The 20470-nt window shown below is 44.5% G+C and overlaps 1 protein-coding gene across 2 annotated transcripts in view; it reads right to left on the minus strand.

Annotated features, from left to right (window-relative positions):
• The window catches only part of LYN (LYN proto-oncogene, Src family tyrosine kinase), a 115082-nt gene extending 98784 nt beyond the window's left edge, over positions 1-16298 (minus strand). For both annotated transcript variants that reach the window (XM_072804592.1, XM_072804591.1), the window contains exon 1: positions 16201-16298. The gene's annotated coding sequence lies outside the window, so the exon portion shown is untranslated. The remainder of the gene's footprint in view (positions 1-16200) is intronic.
• Between the last annotated feature and the right edge of the window lie 4172 nt (positions 16299-20470).

Below are 20470 nucleotides of genomic sequence, written 5' to 3' on the forward strand. Positions count from 1 at the left end.
CACACCAGTTTGGGAGTCAAGCTGGCTCAGGTTCCATTTACTTAGTAGCTAAAGGAGCTCCTAAGGATAATTTATTATCTCTGAGCCTTGGTTTCCCTATCAATAACAAGAATATCAATAACATACCTAACAAAGGACACATATTCAGTAAAATTGCTATTTCTATAATTTTTATGAAAAGTAAATATTGCTTGATACAAAAGTAAACCAAGTAATAACTGTGCTGCTATCATTATAAAACTCTTGCAGTTAAGAAAGAAAGTTGCTTTCCCTTCTGCACCAACACTAATCACTCCCAGGTCCTTTTCCTCCTTGGTCCCGATAGGTCAGTCTTTCATCTAAAAAGATGATTGCAAATTGGATCCTGTGTCTCATTATTAGCTAGTGTTCAGTTAGACTGTCTGGATTTGAAGGCCTAGGGGCCAGAAAGTTCCTTTTGCTTTCTACAGAGACTAAGCAATGCATGGAAAACTTAAGTCATCCCAGTGTGGGTTTCTCCTTTGTCCATCGTTCATCCAAACATTCTTTCCCTTTTGGCAACACACTGCTTCTAAGCTTTAACAAACATTTCAAAATGCAGTGCTGGCTCAAGTCCAACTATCATCTAAGTCCAGACTACCACGGCCTCTGCAAAATCTTTTCAGTAATTTACATATAGCTGCACAGAATAAACTCCCTGAAGACTCTGATGGCCAAAAATGATTACTTTCCCAAAAGAAAAGCAAATACTAAATATTTAAGACTCTATTATGTTTTGAAGATATCCACATAAATGATCACGGCTAAACTTCCAAAGACCTTCTATAATTAATTGTCACATAACAGATGGCCACATGGAGATGACCAGAATTTAAGTGCCTTGCCCAAGATTATACCTCCAACAGTGAGAATTTATACATGCAAGTGTAGAGCCAGGTCATGTGACTGGGTCCTCTGTCCATTGTCCCTACATGACATTACCTCTCACAAAGAAGAGAATGACTAAAGAAGCATTGGCTCAAATGATCCTATTTCACTTGATGCTTGTGAGAGTCCGTGAGAAGCTAAGGTCATGCCCATTCTATAGGCAGGGAACTGGGGCTTCTAGAGACCACCTCCCCACAAAGTCAACCTCGTAGTTAAGAGCATCATCATCACCCTTGGGCAATAGAGAGGGCTGTGGAGATAGCAGAATGCCCAGTTTACCCTCAGAATTTAAAGCTCAGCTTTCCAGGATTCTCTCCCAAATGATTTACTTTCCAGTGTTAATAACACTGCCCTTTACAATCTTGGAGGATTCTCTTGGAGAGGACCTTCATTTATTTTAGGTCAAAGATCTAAAAGAGAAAAACTACTCTGAGTATCCTTGATAAAAGACACAGTAAAAGTTCCCCCGGTGCCCCACCAACAATACTGAGCTTTATAGAAATTGCATTATGAATTACATCAAGAAATTCTGCAATGTTAAATTGATCAAATTGGAAACAGTTCAGTCTGGGAAACATCAAAAGCCCTGCACAAAATATCATTAAAAACAGTTGCCTGTAATCTACATGAAAAGCAAGTGGATTAGTAGCTGACCAGGGCAAGGGGGATTGGGGAGATTGGGGAAAACAGACAGTGACTGCTTTTGGCTACAGGATTTCTTTTTGTGTGGTCAGTATGTTCTCAAGTTGACTGCAGTAATGGTTGCTCACTTCTATGAACCAACTAAAAAATCCCTGAATTGCATACTTTAAATGGGTAAATTATATGATATGTGAATTATATCTCAAAAAGGCCACACTGTAAAATAGGTCACATACAGTAGGATTCTATTTATGTCACATTCTGGAAAAGGCAAAACTATAGTGATAAAGAGAACACATCAGCAGTTGCCAGACACCATGGGTGACAGAACCATTCTGAAGCCTTATTATGCCGTTGGTCAAATGGATCTATGTATTTATTTAAAATCACAGAATTGTATAGCAAAATTTTAAAAGTCAACTAAAAAAACTCCAATGGTTTCTTAAAATCAAATCTTTCATTTAAACTTTTGTTACTCCTTAAAAAAAAATGTTTACTAATCTTAAAAAGTAATTCTGAAAAAAAAAGTAATTCTGATGGCTAAGAGTGCTGTATCTCTCTACTGAAGGGATTCTGAAATATTTTAGAGTACGTATTAAGTAGTACGTTTTTTATTAGATAGGGAGAAATCAAAAGTAGAAAAGGCCCAAAATTTTTTTTTAAGATTTTATTTATTTATTCATGAGAGACACAGAGAGAGAGGCAGAGACACAGGCAGAGGGAGAAGCAGACGCTTCACAGGGAACCTGATGCGGGACTCGATCCCAGGACTCCGGGATCGCGCCCTGAGTGGAAGGCAGACACTCAACCCCTGGGCCACCCAGGCGCCCCAGAAAAGGCAAATTTAAGAGTAAAGTTGGGGGGCGTCAACCCTTGGTCATGATCCTGGGGTCCTGTGTCTCTCATGAATAAATAAAATCTAAATAATAATAATAATGAGCAAAGCGGGGTGGGGGATTATCAGCCATACTAGAGGGTCCCATGCAGTCAAGCCTCTCCTAAACACCACAGTGAACTTGGAGTTCTGCTTAGCATCTGAAAAGCTTGTTTCTGATCTCAAGGTGTTTGCAGTTTAGTAAGACAAGACATCAAGCATCACACAATCTATTATTAAAAGGAGAAAAGTATCTTTTAAGATACAATAAAGACTTCAGTTTCCTTAGCCTAAAATCTGGATTTTCATTTATATGGCATGATAGGAGTCACAGGAATCAAAACCAATGTACTAATATCTGCACCTTATCTCTTTGTCAGGAGAAAGTAGGCTAAGGTTGCTCCAAGGCCAATCAGAGGGTTTGCCTGGAGGGAGAGCCCGCGTGGACCTCAATCCCCGGCCAGGGAGTGATGCTCCACCTGGCTACTCACACCAATTATTTCACTTTAGTCCTGCAACCAGGGCATTTCAATGGAGGTGAGGAAGCCACAGGACGGTCCTCAACCAAGTTCGGCAAGTTTTATTCCCTCTTTCTATCTATAAAACAAGCTTTTTTTTTTTTTTTTTTTTTAAACTGTTTTACTTCTCATGCTTAAGGACTGCCTAATAATAAAATAAAATGTTTAGGGACGCCTGGGTAGCTCTGCCTTCAGCTCAGGTCGTGATCCTGGGGTCCTGGGATCGAGTCCCACATTGGGCTCCGCACAGGGAGCCTGCTTCTCCCTCTCTCTGTGTCTCTGCCTCTCCCTCTGTGTCTCTCATGAATAAATAAAATCTTAAAAAAAAACAAAACAAAACAAAACAAAAAAACCCAAGTCCTGATTCTTAGCTTGAAGCGATGACATTACACAGCTCCTCAGTCACCGCAAAGTTGATGCTGTGGCCGCCCATTCCTCACAAGCTACCATACCTTCCACTAGTGAGCACTCGGGCTCTTCAGTTGCACAAGTAAGGAATCCTGCTAAGTTGTTTCTCCACTTTTTCTTTTTTCTCCTCTACTGAGGAACCCACTTCTGCAGCCCCAAAATGGGGGTGCTGTGGAGAGGCTCCTGGCCTAGTCCAGCCCTCCCTCCATTTCCAGTCTTCTTCAAATCTTCTGCAGCCCCCGTTGGCAGCCGTCAGTGCGAGCATGCAGCGAGGCCCTTCTCAGACCCTGTGGCCAGGGCTGGGGCTGCAAGCAGACACCCCACCCTGGCTCTCCTGTCCTCTGGCCTGTGGTTCTTCCCAGGCCTTGCCCTGGACCACAACCTGTGACTTCCTCCCAGGAAGACCTCACCTCGCTCACTACTCTGCCTGAGTCTGTTCTTCCTATTTCATAGGAGCTAGAAACTTACACTCCTCATTCTACTTTTTAAAATATTTTTTCCTCCTAAGTCCATATGGCACAATTCTGCTATTTGGAGCCAGTGGATGTGACTGCAGGTCGTTTTCATGCATATGCATAAGTAGCAAGTATCCAAGAAATGTTTTCTGAACGATGAATAAATAAATGAAGCATTACTTCATGGATTAATAAATTCCACAGGTCACATAATGGCTCTCTCTCCCTTCCAGCAAAAATATAAACGTCAAAACTATGCGAGGGGGATCAGTCAGCAATAAGGGTTCTGTGTTCCTTCATGTCAGAAAAAGGAGGCCTATTTGACTGATGAACAGTATCGCTGAATTCCCAAAACCAGTTGGTGCTTTCAAATGTCTGCGGCATATAGCAGGGTGTTTGATTACATGCGGTCACTGGAAACCAACTTTATCAAACCCACACTTAGATATTTGCATTTATAAATTCACTTAGCTGCGCAGAGATGGCTAGAAATGCAAGGACTTGGCTAGTGCCACCTAACTTTACTAAGGGTTGAATAAAAAGGTATTTAAATGAGGCCCTGATCAAACTCCCCGGTGAGAATTTTAGCAACTGAATAGCCTGGGTAGGAAACAGGAGGAGGACTTGCTCTCCTTTTGAACTGCAGGCCCTCCGCACACAGGGGAGAGGCCGCTCCTGCCAAACCCACAGCTTGAAAATCTGTTTATCTGCCAAACCAAATGGCTTTGTACTGCTTTTCAGTCTCTTACAGCTTATTGTTAAAAAGCCGACACTGGAAACTAAATTAAACTAGGAGCGGGATGAGAGATGCCTTTGAAGGAAGACAGTATTGGGGGATGCATGGGGAGACCCTGGGTTGAGCACCCTTCTGCTGTCTGAGATGGGATCAGGGGTGGTTACGTGAGGGTTGGCTTTAAGCTACTTTGCTACATGTATGTGATACTTCAATTAAAAGAAAAAGACCACTCCTGCCCAGGGAAAACTTTTTTTTTTATTTTAAAGATTTTATTTATTCATTCACGAGAGACACAGAGAGAGAGAGAGAGAGAGAGAGAGAGAGAGACAGGCTGAGGGAGAAGCAGGCTCCCTGCAGCGAGCCCGATGCGGGACTCGATCCCAGGACCCTGGGGATCACCACCTGAGCCAAAGGTAGATGCTCAACTACTGAGCCACCCAGATGCCCCCCTAGCAACTTTTCTAAAATCACTTTTTAGGGACGCCTGGGTGGCTCACCCCAGGGTCTTGGGATCAAGTGCCACATCCAGGTCCCTGCTCAGCGGGGAAGTCTGCTTCTCCCTCTCCCTCTACCTCTCCCCCCCAGCTCATGCTCTCGCTTTCTCTCCATCTCTCTCAAATGAATAAATTTAAAAAATTTTCAAAAAAATAAGTAAAATAAAATGTTTTTTTTAATTGTGATAAAATACAAACAACATTTATGTCTTAACCATTAAATGTACAATTTAGTGGCACTAAATTCATTCCTCTCTTGTTACTATCAGCACCATCCACCTCAGAACTCTTTTCATCTTGCAAAACTAAAACTCTACACCCATGAAACATGTACTCCCATGTCCCCCTCCACAACCCCTGACAACCACCATTCTACTTCCCGTCTCAATGAACTTGACTTCTCCAAGGGTACCTCAGGTAAGTGAAATCACACAGTACATACAGTTGGTCCCTGACCTATCATGATTTGACCTATGATTTTTTTTTTTTTTTACTCTACGGTGGTGATAAAGTGATATGCATTCAGTAGAAACTGTACATGGAATCGTGAATTTGGATCATTTCCGTGGGCTAGCAACATGCAGTATAAAACTCTCTTCGTGATGCCGGGCAGGGGCAGTGGTGGCAGTCATGAGATCACAGAGGACACACCATTCTATGCCCATATAACCATTCTGGTTTTCACTTGCAATCCATCTTCCAATACATTACAGGAGATATTCAACACCTTCTTATAAAAATAGTCTTTGCATTAGATGATGTAGGCTAACATAAGTGTTCTGAGCACATTCAAGGTAGGCTAGGCTAAGCTGTGATGTTCAGTAGGTTAGGTATATGAAATGCATGGGTTTATTTAGATGTAACTCCAATATAAGTCAGGGAAGATCTGCCTTTGTCCTTTTGTGACTGGCTTATTTCTCTTATCATACTGTTCCCTCAAGGTTCATCCACATTTTAGCCCATGCCAAAATTTCCTTCCTTTTTAAGGCTGAATAATATTCCATTGTATGTACATACCACATTTTGTTTGTCCATGCGTCTGCTGATGGACACTTGGGTTGCTTCCACCCCTTAGCTATTGTGAATAATGCTGCTATGAGCATGGGTGTACAAATAATTCTTTGAGACACCACTTTCAATTTGGGGGGTTATATACCCAGAAATAGAATTATTGGATCATACGGTAATTCTACGTTTAGTTTTTTGAGGAACTGCTGTCGTATTTTCCATAGTGGCTGCACCAATTCACATTCCCACCAGTAGTACATAAGAGTTCCAGTTTTTCCACATCCTTGCCAACACTTGTCATTTTTTGGCTTTTGTTTTTATTGTTTTGATACCAACTAAACAACTTTCTCTTCATAGTAACAATAACATGACAACCATTAGCTACGTGCTTCACAGGCAACTAGTTCTGAATCCACTGCATCTTGGAATCTTCATAACCAGCTTCCTTGGCTTCAGTATAAAGACCCTGAGGTAACAAGGCCAGCAGCCTGTAGCAGTCCCATGGCTAGGAACAGGTAGAACTAGAATTTGAGTCCAAATGTGATAATTCCACATCCTACGCTCTATCCACCTCATACACTCCCATCCTTTTTCCGAAAGATCTTGGTTTCTGGGGACTGATTAAGGTGTACAGGGAACTCTTGCACAAGAAGCTTACTTTCCTGCCTTATGGCATGTTAATTTGTCAGCCTTGTGGTGACCACCCAGAGAGAATAGAGTACGATAAACTCTTCCAGGGCAGGAATTTCACACTTACCAATGTTTGTTTCCCCCAAAGCACCCACTACAATGCCCAATACACAATACTCAATAAATATACATTTTAAAAAGAAATTGTGGTTATGGAAACCCAGTAATCACTAATAATCCCACACCAGTCTGTGTGACTAGGGGAAAAAAGAATAGAAGGGGCAACCACATACTGTGCACATTACAAATTAGTAATCAAGACAGCTTACAATATTTTCCTTCCAATTTCTTGACTCTCACATGAGGGTTTTTGTTGTTGTTGTTGTTGTTTCTTTATTTCTCATCTCTTACTTCCCTTCTCTCCTCCCCCTCCATTCCTTTACTATTTATATTTTAGGACCATCTAAGGAATGTTACTTTGCTTTACTGATTATTGTCCAACCCAAGTATGCCCATTTATGAACCAGTCACTGGCAAGAGTAGGAGCCTCTGACCAGTCAGGACCACCCTTTCAATGGGGATGGAGAAAACATCTGCTGAACCCTTCCATGGAGAACGCAGATCCTGAAATAATCTGGGTTCTGTTAGGAAGAGAGGTAGAGTGATGGTGCTGGATGGACAAGCAACCAATAATGTCCTGCCACATCCCAAATGGACAGCCACAGCTTCAAATGTGTCAAAACAGTGCCAGGGGGCAGAACTAGAAGCAGGAGGCAGAAATTATGGAAATGAAATATTGTAGCATGATAGGAAAAGATTTCTAACAACCACAGCTGTCCAAAAATGAGATGGGCCACTTTGAGCATCCCACCCCAGTGCTTCTCACAATATGGCCTCTATCACCTGCATTAGGATAACCTAGGAAGAGGTTAAACTCAAACTAACCCTTGAGACCCAATGTTCAAAGAAGAGGTTAAACTCAAACTAACCCTTGAGACCCAATGTTCAAAGAAACTGACTACCTGCTAAGGGCTCTGGGAAGACACACCACCAGAATCTCTTCCTTCTACAAGATTTTATTATTCAAATATTGGATACCAAGGAAAACAGGTGACATCAAGAGCCCAAGGCTGACACTTGACACCAAAAAGGCCATGTCATTTGTTAAACTGGAAGGTATAGTCTTATCTTCGCAGAAGACTTATAACTATAGCAACAATGTAACATTTGAGAGTCATTCACTAAAGTGTTCAGAAAAATTTTTTCCACTAAACTCTTGAAAGATTATCTACTTGCAAAGGAATTTAAGGAAAATTACAATTCTCATTTAGTGGTTGTATTAATTTTTTAAAATTATAAAAATAACTGAAAACCATAAAAGATACACAGGCAGTGATGAAACTTAATCTGTTAGAATTTCCTCTTTATATATATTTTAATCCATTAAATTTGAAACAATTCAAAAAGTCAAAGTGATCCACTGTCCAGAGAGACAACAAGAAGAGTTTTGTTCAGAGAAACAAAAACCAACTCTTATGGGGGCTCATTTGATTATATTGATGACCATAAACTCCATATTAAAATTTCATTTGAAGCCAGGGAGTGTGTCTATTTTGGTATTTGTCACTCTCTGGTCCATGAAGCCTTTTATTATTTAAGGGTGTAATCCATCCCTGTAGCCTAGGCCAGGGGACTCCTCACCTTTCTGGAATCCCCAGGCTCTTTCACACATTTGCATATCCCCATAAAGCCTCAATCTGGAGAATCCCTTCTACTCCTACCAGACCCAGCTCCAGCTTGTCCTCACTATCTCTAGAAGCCTTTGCCTTCTGCTTGCAGAGCACTAGATGTATGTGTGCATACATCTAGGAGAGCATTGGTCACACTCTGTGAACACATCTATGTGACCCCTGGGCTTATTGCAGTTCCTGGTACCTCGCAAGCAGATTAGAATTTCAAACGAGCCTCAGTATGTGTTTGTTGATGGGAGGAAGGAAGAGAATTCCTCCTCTCTAAGACAGAATCACATAGCCCACTATAAAAAGAACTCCCTTTTATTCTGTGCCTACTGTGTACCAGAAACAACATTAGAAGATTATGGGTTAACTGTCAATCACTACCACAAACCCAAGTATTAACTAAATGGTAAAGATAACTACCTTGCCTAAAGTCATAAACAGGGGAACCAAGATAGGAACTCAGATCTTTTTAACTTGGAAGCTCATTTTCTTTTTACCATTTTATATTATCCCCCCTCAAATTTAAAATTAATAATCCCTCAAAGGCATTGAATACAGTAGATAATCAGAATGCTGTATCTGATTATGCAAGGTAGTTGCTGGCATCATTGCCAGATGATGCCATTTTGACCAAATATTGCCATTCCTAGTATGGTAATTCTTTGGATAAACTAATTTATATGTCATAAACATGATCCCAATACCAAACTGCTGCTTTACAATATATTCTCCTTTTAAATACCACAGAAATTTACTTCTTCAACAGTGTTATCATCATCAAGAATACACAGATAAATGTTTGGGCAAGATGACCACTTAGGACAGTGATCAAGTACCTAGGTGCTAGGGACTACAAGGTTAAGCCTTCTGATGTCATGTAAAACAACAATAAATGTTACTTTTCAGCCCCAAATTAATCTCTGTGGAAGTGCCTGTTAGCTCCCGGATTAACCACCCACCTAATTCAGAGCAGTTAATGAGTACTCACCATTTCTGGTGTCACTTGGCAACACCATATATGGCCCAGAGTCTAGGCAGTAAGTTGATTGTGATGGGAAAAGTTTGGCTTCTCACGAAAAGACTCCAGTGATTCTCCTTTTTACACAATAAAACCCAACATTTAGTATGCTGGACAATGGCCCTCCATGCTTACCACTACCTCACTAGAACAAGATCTTGGGCCTTTGAATGATTCCTGCACAAGATACTCAAGAAATAAAGCTCCATACTAAATATAACTAAATATAAGAAGTGGATGCTCCTTTAAGAAAATGTTACCTCTATTTACAACATTCGTAGTGCATGAGTTCCTCCAGGGGTAGGTCTGCTTACAACTATATCCACACAAGTGCCATTTGGCCTGCCTTCAGCTCAGGGTGTGACCCGCCTTGAGCGGGATCAAGTTCTGAATCAGGCTCCCCACAGGGAGCCTGCTTCCCCATCTGCCTGTGTTTCTGCCTCTCTCTATCTCTCATGAATAAATAAATACAAATTTTAAAGAAAATAATGGCCACATTTGCCCCAAAGTTCTCTGATTATTCCTGCCTTCCCCCTGCACTCACATCAGATTCATGTCATTGCTCATTATGCTGCTGTTTTAAAATCCTATAAGTGATTCTCTTTTTTAAAAAATAAAGATGTACAAAAGCAAAAAAAAAAAAAATTCAGCCCATAACCCAGAAATAATCACTATTAAAATTTTAGTATCGGGGATCCCTGGGTGGCTCAGCGGTTTCGCGCCTGCCTTTGGCCCAGGGCGCGGTCCTGGAGTCCCAGGATCGAGTCCCGTGTCGGGCTCCCGGCATGGAGCCTGCTTCTCTCTCTGCCTCTCTCTCTCTCTCTCTCTCTCTATGTCTATCATAAAAAAAAAAATTTAGTATCAAAATTATTGATATGCATAGCTTACAGATGATGTGTCCCACCAATGCATATTTTATTTCAGAAATAGTATCATACGTTACCTACGCATTTGTGTTAAATTTTTAATCGGACTGGAGCTTGTGGAATTGCTGGGCTCCCCCATGAGTTTTAAATTCTGATAGATACCCCCATGCTGGTCTCAAAAGGACAGTGCTGGGTCACACTACCCAATGAGCTAGAAGGAGGGGTTCTTTCACAAACTTGTGTTTCTTTCTTTCTTTTTTCCTTTTTTTTTGAAGACAGATATGCATTCAGGGACAAGATAAAACATGTCTCTTGATGTGAGTTGTGATCAAAGAAGTATGAAAGTCACTACTCTATCCTGAAAAGTTAATAAGAGGCTATAGTTTAAGTAATTTTAAAAATAGAACTGAACCACTATTATTAGATTAAGAAATTATTATATTACCTGAACATTAAAAGATTTCAAAACACCTACTTAGATTTTCATAATGGTTTCCATGTTGGTGAATATTAAAAGGCACATCCTTCTGATGCTGAAAAATCAGGCATGGCCATCATGGGCTTCACCATAGAAGGTTCTCTAGTGATGACTACATTCATTCTTTTCTTCCCTCCCCCTCCCTTACCTCCTCCTCCTCTTTCAGGGGCAAACTGAAAATGAACAGAGCAGAAGGTGGTAGAAAGAAGCCAGAGGAAAAAGCTGTGTTGAGTAGTAAGGAAGGCGGGGCTGCAGGCAAATGACTGGGTCTGGGGCCTTCGAAGCAGGAGGAAGTATCACTTCCTTGCCAGCCCCCTCCCTCTGGCCTCCTGTCAGGTCACCGGCTACAGTTCTGCTCTCTGTGACACAGCTTCCCCGTGGAAAGCAGAAGTGGTCCTCCCTCTCCAGAGGGTCTCTCTGAGATGAGCGTCTCTGTTCCCCTCACCCCTGTGGGGGTTAACATTTACAGGAAGACCAGGGGCACCCAGAAGGCTCCAAAGCCAACAAAACGACATTGCTTTAGTTGGAGGTAGAATGAATGCAAACCCCTCTCTCCAGTCTCACTGTGTATTCTCTCCAGCACTAAAAATTAGGCCCAAGGAACTCATGACAGCTCCCCAACCAGATGTTGTACCAATAGACAGAGGAAGGAGGCCTGGAGAGGTGTGTTGGCAAAGAGCTTTCAATCAGCATGGCTTGGGATCAACAGAGTGAGTTTAGATGTTCACAGAAAGGCAGCCATGTGTGCAGACTCAGCATTATTTGACTTGTGTGAGGTGTGAACTGTAAAAAGGAGATGAAACAGAATTAAAAGACCCTCTCAGGGTCCCTGGATGGCTCAGTGGTTGAGCATCTGCCTTCGGCTCAGGTCGTGATCCCAGGGTCCTGGGATCGAGTTCCGCACTGGGGTCCCTGCCAGGAGCCTGCTTGTCCTTCTACCTATGTCACTGCTTCTCTCTCTGTATCTCTCATGAATAAATAAATAAAAATTTTTAAAATAATAAAAAATAATAAAAGACCCTCTAAGCTACGAGAATGGAGACTGCTGCCCAGTGTTCTACAACCCAATGGGGGCAGAGCCTATAGCATTAAGAAACACACCCTCAGATGGATTCTATAAGGTTTCCTCATTCATATATTTTGATGAAACATCATTTATATAAGTCAGAATCATGAAAAATGAACAGTTACCATGACATGAATCAGTAATCTCTTCCCATAAATGTTCAGCTCCTATCACGGCAACTCATGATTTGTGGACCTTGTGAGAGGTTGGGCCAGAGAAGAGAGACTTGGGACTATGTGACTGTTCATAAAGACAGTCAAACAATCAACCTTTTGGAAAAGTTCTATACAAACGAAACTACATCCTGATGGTAAATAGAACTTCCAAGAAATAGCTTTGTGGCAAATAATGAACATTGACAGCTTACTAAGTACTAAAGAAAGTGAAGCAGAGAACTAGATTGAAGAGAAAGTCTAAGAACAAAAAATAAAGGCTATATTATTGGGCCCTGCAACTGATCGGCATAGACGTACCTTTCTAACACCTCATCTCAAGTCATCATCTGAACTTGCTATTCTAAATTACATGACAGCCCTTCCAGCTAACGTAAACAAAGACATCCAAAAGAAGGTCCAAGTCTTTAAATGGGGCTGTTCCAAAAATTCTAATTCCTCAACGGGCAGATTCCCACACATTTCCTACACTTGGGCTTCTCCCCTAAATGGGAACTTACTCAAAATAAATTTCAGAAATGATGATAGAGTCAACTCAACATTTCACAATTTAAGTATCAGGAAACTGGGCAGGTGTAAGAAATCTTTCAATAGTTCTGACTGGAAAAAAAAAAAAAAAAAAAGAAACTTCCTCTTCTATGCCCTTCTGTTCACCACCAATCTTTAAAGATGGTAGGCAATGTGTGTCCATTGTAGAAGTGTGGGCTTTGAAGGGTGCCTGGCCCATCACAGGTGCTCAGTAAAGGAGTGCATGCTTTAACGAGTATCTTATGGGCCCTGTCTCCCTACGTTATGTTTTCACCTCAAATGATGCTCTCACTGTTATAACAACCACCCAAGGAGGCTTGTAGGGTTCATGGGAGACACTTCTAGCAGCGGCTGGAGGCAATCCTTTGGTAAAGTATTACTTGCACACTTCTATATCAACCAATAGGCCCTGATAGCTCCCAAGGCAGTCACTGGAAGCGCTTGGGCAAGAGCCAATACAGGTGTCACCCTGGCAGTTATCAGAGCCACCCCCTCCCAAAGCTTCCCAAGCAGGAAGCCCCTCCCCAAGCAGGAAGCACACTGAAAGGCAAAGAAACCCATCTCCCTCAGTTTGCTTGCCTTAAGTGCCCTACTTGATGGTGCAATTATCAAGTGATAGAAGAAAATTACCCTGTGGTTCTCTATTTAATAATGTTTATTAAGTGATCATTTCTTTGCTTTTATGTAATTGAGTACCTACCACCAGAGCAAAGGCAGAAAAGTGGGGAACGTTCTAAAGTTGGAGCAGAAAACACACTTGCTCTGCCCAGTAGTGCCACTTAACCAGGTCTGTAACCTTAGACACCAAACCTCTTTTTTCTGTACCTGTCCCTGCCTACCCTGGGATCCAGGAGAGGTTCAAATGAAATCAGAGCTCAGGAATCAGAGCTCAGAGCTTCTGACAAGCGAAAGGTGTGAGCAGTCATTGCCAGGTAGAGCCCAAGAGAGGTGAGACCACCATTGTCATCAATGTGTCATCGGTCAATGTCCCAACTAATGACTGTAGTGACCTTCCACTGTTAATATTATCCATGCCTGAGGACGTGGAGGTCATTGAGATCAGTATTGTAAGCTAGATGTAACAATACTTATTGTAGACATGTACACTGTTGTGTTCTTATTTATACTAATTCACATTTGTATGGGTTTATTTATGGATAGTATAGCTTAATGTTGTTAACTTACAACTCTATATATTCATTTGAACCAACTGTTATCTCATGTTCTGGTGATTTATTTTTAAAACAAATATAAAGAAACTAAAGGGCTTAGAGAGTCACTGATTCACAAAACTGGACCACTTTTCTGCTAAAAAATGCCATTGGGGGTGCAGGGGTATTGCAAAGTCTTCACATATTTTGGCAACACCAACAGCTCTAAGATAAAGTGGGTCTTTTTGATTGGGCAAACTCCCTTTGCAGGCTACATGACATCACTCCAAATCAAGCCCTTGCTCCCAGGGATACACCCCAATAACCTTTCCTATGTAGAGATTACCACTTAGAACACTGACACTGGGATAACTTGACAGTCAAAAATCCCCGTTTTAGGGGCACCTGGGTGGCTCACCTGAGCATCTGCCTTTGGCTCAGGTCGTGAACCCAAGGTCCTAGGATCGAGTCCCACAAGAGGCTCCCTGTGTGCCTCTCATGAATAAATAAAATCTTAAACAACAACAACAATAACCCTGTTTTAAAAACTGGGACAGAGAGGGCCAGGTTCAAATGCTTTAGAAACCACCACCTTGTTCCTTGGCCTTGCACAGAGCCAAACTCAGAGCCAAACTTCACTCCCTCTTCCGAGTAATCTGGACTGTGATAGGCACTGGGGCTAGTGTTTTGGACGAGACAGACAAAGTCGTTTTCACCCACCTTTCATTGCAGTGGTGAATACGGACTCTACATGCAAACGAATCAGAATATAACTGAATACTGCTCCGAAGGAAATGTTAGCTGAATCAAAGGGCCAAGGCATTTACCCAACTTAGTCCATATCACAGTTCTGGTAAATGATGGGAGAGACCCAAACGTGGGTTTTCCAGAGCCTGTTTCTTTCCTTACATGGGCTGACCTCTACACTTCGCTCAGGAAGAGAGTTACCTCACTCTGTATCCAAAGAAGCCAGGTCACCAAGAGCCTCAAGACATTTACCTCCTTACCTTCAAAGGAAAACCTTCAGTTCAGGACTAACTGAACCCCACCCTTTTCCAGCAGAGTTTACTTTACTTAGGAAGGGCTTCTGGGGACTTAGGGAATTCCTATACTCTTTCAGTGCCTGTTACCCTCTGCAGTGCTTTAGCTTTTAAGATACGGGGACAACAGGCCTGCCCTCCTGAGCTCTGCAGGCAGCCAGCCTGGGGGGCAGCCAACAAATCAGAAGTAAGTCAAACATCATTAACTAGTGCTTAGCGTGAGACTCCCAGACCCTAGCTTTGCAGACAGCAGACCTCTGGTGTATTTATTAAGCAGCTTTACTAGCTAGGACGGTCAGTTGGCTGAATCAGACATGTAGTCTTAGACTTAAAATCAACAAATTGTGAAGAACCAGGGAACCGTGTTTTAACGGATAGAATCATCTGCAATAGGGATCCCTGGGTGGCGCAGGGGTTTGGCGCCTGCCTTTGGCCCAGGGCGCGATCCTGGAGACCCGGGATCGAATCCCACATCGGGCTCCCGGTGCATGGAGCCTGCTTCTCCCTCTGCCTGTGTCTCTGCCTCTCTCTCTGTGACTATCATAAATAAATAAACATTTTTAAAAAATTAAAAAAAAAAGAATTATCTGCAATAAATAATAACAGCGCCATTTATGAAATGCCTATGTACGCACTCGGGGCTTTACATGCAATAAATAGCTCAGAAGGTAAATATGTTCTCCCAGAGACGAAAAAACCCATACAGGTAATTTCAATAATAGGCCCAGGTTGACACTCAGCTAGAAAACTGGAAGGCCCAAATTCAACTGGGGTTTTTGGCAAAGAAGTTGGGTGGGTTTGTGATAATTCTCTTCTCTCTCTCTCTCTCTCTCTCTCTCTCACACACACACACACACACACACACACACGGATACACGGAGAAATGGAAACACAACCAGACGACCACGTCAGCTATTAGTGGGAACATATATGCGCGGCTCGGAGGAGATGCCGCAGTGGCCAAGATAACGCAGGAAAGCGGGAACTGACGCCTACGCCCTCCCCCCAGGGCGCAGGAAAGGCAACCCCTGAATTCTTAAAATAACTCTCGCTTCCTCTGGGCCGCGGGAGGCTCGGGACTGCTCCTCCGCCGGCCGGGAGGCGCCGGGCTCAGCGGGAGGGCGCGCACCAGCCTCGGCCGCAGCCCCCCGACCTCACGCTCCGCCCGGGGCTCCCGAGGAGCGCAGCCGCCCGCCGGCCTGGCGGGGAGCCCGGGCCGAGCCCCGTCCCTCACCTCGGGGAGCCCGGGGCCCCGCGGCGAGACCCGACCGCGCGAGCCGAGGAGTCCCGGGTCCCCGGCGCGCCCGCCCCGCGCCTCCCCTCCCCCGCGCCCCTCCCTGCGCCCCCCCGCCCCCCTGCGCGCCGCGGCGGGGAGACACCTGCGGAGCGTCCCCCGCGCCCCAGGGCCCGGCCACCCACGGGCTGGAGGCATCTGGCGCCCTCACGGCGGGGCCCGCGCCGGGCACTCACCAGCTCCGGCTGCAAGCTGCGGGGCGGCGGCGGCGGCGCTCCACGGTGACTCGAGCGCAGGGCGGGGGGCGCGACGGGGCGGCCCGGCGGGGCCGGCGCGGGGCAGGCTGCGGGCGCGGGGCGCGGGGCGCGGGGTCGCGGCCCGGAGGCTGCGCGCGCGGGGCCCGGAGGCGCCACGGCAGGGGGCGAGCGGCGGACGGCCCCGAGCGGCGGGAGAGGAACTGGCTGTCGCTGGGCTCGGCCGAGAGGTCCCAGCTACTTCCTGGTGCTCGGATTTGCATACCGCGCCGGGAGGCGGGGAAGTGACCGCTTGGCCCCTGCCCAAGGTTTGGGTCTCCGGTGTGGCCGTCGCGCGCGCCCTGAAGGCAGGGAAACCTCGCCTCGGCGTGCGGCTCCGCGGAGGGGAGCGGCCGGGGTCCGACCTCCTCCCGTAGCGGGGGCGGAAGGAGCGTCCGGGGGCATCCTCCGGGGCCTGGACGTGGAGCCCGGACGTGGAGCCCGGACGTGGAGCCCGGCGGCAGAGCCTCTCGCGCGCGCCTCCTTTGCTTCCTTTCCAACCGATTCGCCGTAAGGTGTTGGGGAACCGGGAGCCCCTGGCAGCGGGGGCGGGGCGCGCTCGGATCCCCGACATCTGGAGGGCTCGGGAAGGGGGATGCGGTGCGGAGCGGAGGCCGGGGTCTCGCGGAGCGCTTAGTAGCGGGTGCAGAGTAAGCTCCTTCACGGGGGACACGGGGACTTTCAGGGTGTAAGGCCGGGGGAGAACGGCCTGCCCAATCATTCAGTGCCTCACGACTTCGATTTCCTCCCAGGAGGATGGAGATGAGGGTGCCTACCTCGCAGCGTCACTGGGAGGAAGGAATAAATGCCTCCCGCGAGGGGCTCGCTCCGTGCCCAGCGCACAGCCGCGGTTCTCCGCTGCTGTCCGCGTCCTCGCGTGGAGCGCACTGCCTGGCACACAGCAAGCGCATAATCGATGTTTGTGGGTTGTCAAGCCCAGGCTCCAACCCCAGTAAATGCCGCACACGTACCCAAGGTTATGATATTAGCCCCAGTCACAGCGGCGGCCCCTTGCTCTAAGCGAGATGCGCTGGGCTCCCAGCGTTACAGTCCGCTGTGGGACTTCCCTGGAAATAAACAGCGCCCTGGAGGAGATTCAGTCTTTGTATTAATAATAGCAAACACACCGGGCCTATCGGGTGCCGGGCATCGTGCTAACCGCTTTAGATTGACTACCTTCCTTTAACATGTTCTCCTTTTTTCTGTGATTCTTCTTTTTAAAATATCTTTTAAATCAAGGTATACTTGATCTACACTGTCACCTTGATGGTGATCCAACCAGCCTGTCCGTTGATGCCGGGCTCACTAGTGTAGCTGCCATCCGTCTCCACACAACGCTCTTGTAATACCATTGACTGCGTTCCCTGTGCTGTACCTTTCATCCCCCTGACTTATTCATTCCGTAACTGGAAGCCTCTTAGTTCCCACTCCTCTGCGCCTCCTTTGCCCATCCTCCCACCCCCATTCCCTCTGGCAACCATCAGTTTGCCCTCTGTTGTTTGGCGGTCTGTTTCTGCTTTGTTCATTTGTTTTGCTTTTTAGAGTCCACATATAAGTGAAATCATATGATATTTGTCTTTCTCTGTCTGACTTATTTCAATCAGCATAATGCCCTCTAGATCCATCCCTGTCACAAATGATAAGATCTCGTTCTATTTTTATGACTGAATAATGTTCTATTGTGTGTGTATATATGTACATATTATTTTTAATTTTTTGAGGGACCTCTATACTGTTTTCCACAGGGGCTGCATCAATTTACATCCCCACCCACAGTGCACAAGGATTCCTTTTTCTCCACATCCTCACCAACCCTTGTTATTTTTTGCCCTTTTTTAAATTATAGTCATTCTAACAGGTGTGGGGTGCTGTCCCATTGGGATTTTAATTTGTATTTCCCTGAAGATAAGTGAAGTTGAGCATCTTTTCATGTGTCTGTTGGCCATCTGTATGTCTTCTTTGGCAAGCTATTTGTTCAGGTCCCCTGCTCGTTTGTTAATCGGATCATTTTCGTTTTTTTGGCATTGAGTTGTGTTTTGAATCAGATATATCATTTCCAAATATCTTCTCCCATTCAGGAGGTTGCCTTTTCATTAAAATATTTCCTTTGCCGTGCAGAAGCTTTTTATTTTGGTGTAGTCCCAATAATTGACTTTTGGTTTTATTTCCCTTGCCTCAGGCGACACGTCTAGAAAGATGGCTCTAGCTGAGCTCCAAGTTTACTGTCTCTGTTTTCTACTAGGACTCTTATAGTTTCAGGTCTTACAGTTTAGGTCTTTAATTCATTTTGAGTTTATTTTTGTGTATGATGTAAGAAAGTGGACCAATTTCATTCTTTTGCATATAACCATTTCTTTCTCCCAGCACAATCTATTGAAGGGATTGTCTTTTCCCCACTGTATATTCTTACTTTGGTTATTATAAGTGTGGGTTATTAATAACATTTTCAGGAGGCTAGCTCCCCTTGAGGCTACAGCCACGGTCCCGCGGTCGAGTGGCCACCTTAACATAATCCTATACAGCAGTAGTTTATTACTGGTAACAGACAGCCAAGGTTTGCAATCTGCTGCCTCAAAAAACAAGAAGTAGGATGGTTTATACCTGTGACGTTCACTAGTATGTAGCCGCTTAGTTTCCTGCTGAAGAGGAAGGGATGGGTTACCTGTTGGAAGGTAGTGGATGAATGAGTGGAATCTGTCATGGGTCCTATGGAATAATTCACTACCTGAGAGTCCATTTTCTGGACCTTTCTTCAGGATGACCTTTCAAGTATATTGGCCCTAAATTAAAATAGCTACTATTACCAACAAGTCCTTGAGATCCTGGCAAAAGGCATGTGACTGGGATGCAAGATGTTTAGTGTTGGTTAATCCATCTGGAATGTCCTGTCAGTGTTTTTTGGTAAAATGTCTGATGGAACAAGGAACAAAGCATCATCAGGCAGAGCTAGGCTTGCACTCAGCTCTAACCACGTCTGGCCCCTTACATACAAGCATCCTGCCTAAGTTTGTCTCTTTATTCTTACTTTTTTGGGGAAAATCAATGTTCATTCCCACTTCTCAGGTTGCATTCATATATACTGAATACTTCCTCACTCACCCTCTATATTTGTTTTCCATAAGTGCCATGAAAGTTCCATGTTTTGGAAAAGCTTTATTTAAAGACTCCATGGGAATCGTTGTTTTCTAGATATCTAGAGCACTTGGCAGTGTGCGACATTCTTGGTAAACTAGACTTAGCTCCTGTCCAACATGGTTGCCTTTGTTTCACAGGGTAGCTTTCTGTCCTCAACTGCTGATAAATAGCAAACCCCTCTTTGGAAGCCATTGCTTCTTGTATTTGTCTCTTTCCCACTGCACTTGTCAAAAATTCTATTAGGTACTTTAGGGGGTGCCTGGCTGGCTCAGTCGGTAGAGCATGCGACCGTTGTTCTCGGGGTTATGAGTTCGAGCCCTACACTGGGTGTAGAGATTGCTTAAAAATAAAATCTTTAAACAAAAAAGTTCTATTAGGGGCTTTAAAATACTTGATGACTACTGGTTGGGTCAGTGACTGATGGACTGAGTTGCGTCAAGGGTATTTTCAGTTGGGAATTGAACACAGATGAATGATCAGAAGCAGACTGCAAATCAACAAAGATCCCTCTTGGCAGGGGAAGCAGACTTTTGGAGAAGGTGGGGGTATGACTGGGCAGGACAAGAGGAGGAAGTAGTGGAAATGGCACCAGCTATGTATATCCTCTCAATTCCATTATCTGCAAATTCACGGACTCACTAAAATTTAAGTGTAACCCCCACATCCATACTCACAGTACTTTCATAGCCATGCATGGACCTGAGCATAGCAGTGACAACCTCTGTCTCCTCATGCAGACGTTCCCAGCAGAGGTCAAATAAGGTGAAGTTCTGCCTTCTTGTTTAAGCTCTTGTACCATAAACCAGTGTCCTTTGGTGATTTTGTTTAGTGCCATGTTTTTTGCATTTTTGTGCTTTTTGTTGGTGATTTCACTGTGTAAAATGGCCCTTGGGCACAGTACTGTCTAGTGTTCCTGAGCACAAGAAGGCTGTGATGTACCTTATGGAGAAAATCCATGTGTTAGAGAAGCTTTATTCAGGCATGAGTTATGATACTGTTGGCTGTGAGTTCAAGGTGAGCAAGTCAACACTATATATTAAATAAGCTGTCTCTCAACAGAAGCACTCAAAACAAGGTC

Source organism: Canis lupus, chromosome 28 (genome assembly GCF_048164855.1).
Source record: "Canis lupus baileyi chromosome 28, mCanLup2.hap1, whole genome shotgun sequence".
Lineage (NCBI taxonomy): Eukaryota > Metazoa > Chordata > Mammalia > Carnivora > Canidae > Canis > Canis lupus.